At 40.3% G+C, this 1,420-nt stretch overlaps 1 long non-coding RNA gene across 2 annotated transcripts; it reads left to right on the top strand.

The window, feature by feature from the left end:
- Positions 1-1,420, top strand: LOC121897989. Of its 2 annotated transcripts, XR_006096321.1 has the most exons (4): positions 1-158; positions 251-403; positions 498-974; positions 1,111-1,420. It is a non-coding gene; the product is annotated as an uncharacterized LOC121897989 (long non-coding RNA). The 2 variants fall into 2 exon arrangements; XR_006096320.1 differs by having other exon boundaries at positions 1-403.

Genomic DNA, 1,420 nt, shown 5'->3' with positions numbered 1-1,420 from the left:
CTAAGTTGTATCTGTTTTTTCATTTTTCTGTTCTTACTCCAGGACTGTTGGACACGTGAATTCCACAGAGGGCTTGACTAAAGTTTAAAAAAAGGCTGAACAGTTCTTGATCCAACCTTGGACATTCACACCAGCCTCTTCACATCATTCACACATGAGTAAATTATTCGTGTTTATGTGTTTGTGTGCAAGTGATGCACGTAATCGGATGTCTGACAGGGTAAAACCTGTGTCTGTTTCTTCGACTCAGTGTGTCCAGTGAATGCGCCTGCAGCAACACATCCATCAGAAAGTGCAGCTGTAGTGACTTTTGCTGTGGAGGTTTTGAGCATCTGCATTCTGCACATTATAGAAGAAAAGGAGGATCCAAAAAAACATTCGAGCAATGCTTGTTTCACAGCAGGTGAGACCAGAAAGTTACACATACTTTTCCAGTCATGTCACATATACTTAATAGAACTTTTAACATTGTGTATGCTTTTTATGTCTTTTTGTAGCTCCTACCACTACTGGACATGGCTCTTACAAATCCCTCACTGCAGAATGGTCCTCTTTTCCTAATGGTCACTGAAATGCTCGTGTCCTGAGAGAGGAGACAATGGGTTTGATGACAAAAAGGATGTCTTTCTTAAGCTCCTGGCAGACCCTATGGGAAGGACTTGGTATTGTGCTTATGCGCCACGCTGACAATGAGGAGGCAGATGCAAAGGCTTTGGATAGCATGGCCAGCTGAGTGTGATTTCAGAGAGTCTCTGGCTCAGACATATGAAACCTAAGACCCTATATCTGCAACATTTTTGTCTTTCATTGACTTGTCTAAAGCATCTCCAGAATAGTTGAGCTTGATGATGTGTTTCCTGGTGACATAATGTCCAACAGCAGCCACTGGGAATTTCTGCTTTCTGCTCTCCTTAAGCTTTTAGAGATGTCAGGCCCACTCTGCTCCCTGTGCTGCCACCTGACAACAAACAACGGTATTATTTTGTCATATTGTTACTTTCAAAAGCTTTTTTATATTATATGTTTTCAACAGCTGCAATTCTTCACTTATTTCTAGCATCTTTTATTTCTTCAAGTCACAGACCTTGCTTTTCTTGTTTCCACCCTCAGATTGGAATTGAGAATGTGAGGAGGAATCCACAGGTGCAGCAGTTTGTGTGTATGAATGCTGCACTAATAATGAAGCTGAGCCATCTGAACTTCACATCATCATCAGATTTTAAAAATATTCTAAATTTACAGCGCTTATACGTTTTCAGTTTTTGTTGACATTGTCAGAAAGTGATAGAAGAAGTAACACATTAATCTTCTTAAAGATGAGAAGTTGAATACAAAACAATAAAACACACCCTTTCTTCATTCACTTTAATCAGGGGTTTTGATAGTTGGTCTGGTACGACCAGTAGCTTATGGTGGCCAA

Source organism: Thunnus maccoyii, chromosome 5 (genome assembly GCF_910596095.1).
Source record: "Thunnus maccoyii chromosome 5, fThuMac1.1, whole genome shotgun sequence".
Taxonomy (NCBI): Eukaryota; Metazoa; Chordata; class Actinopteri; order Scombriformes; family Scombridae; genus Thunnus; species Thunnus maccoyii.
The sequence above is the reverse complement of the archived record's forward strand: the minus strand, read 5'-3'. Positions and strand labels throughout refer to the sequence as shown.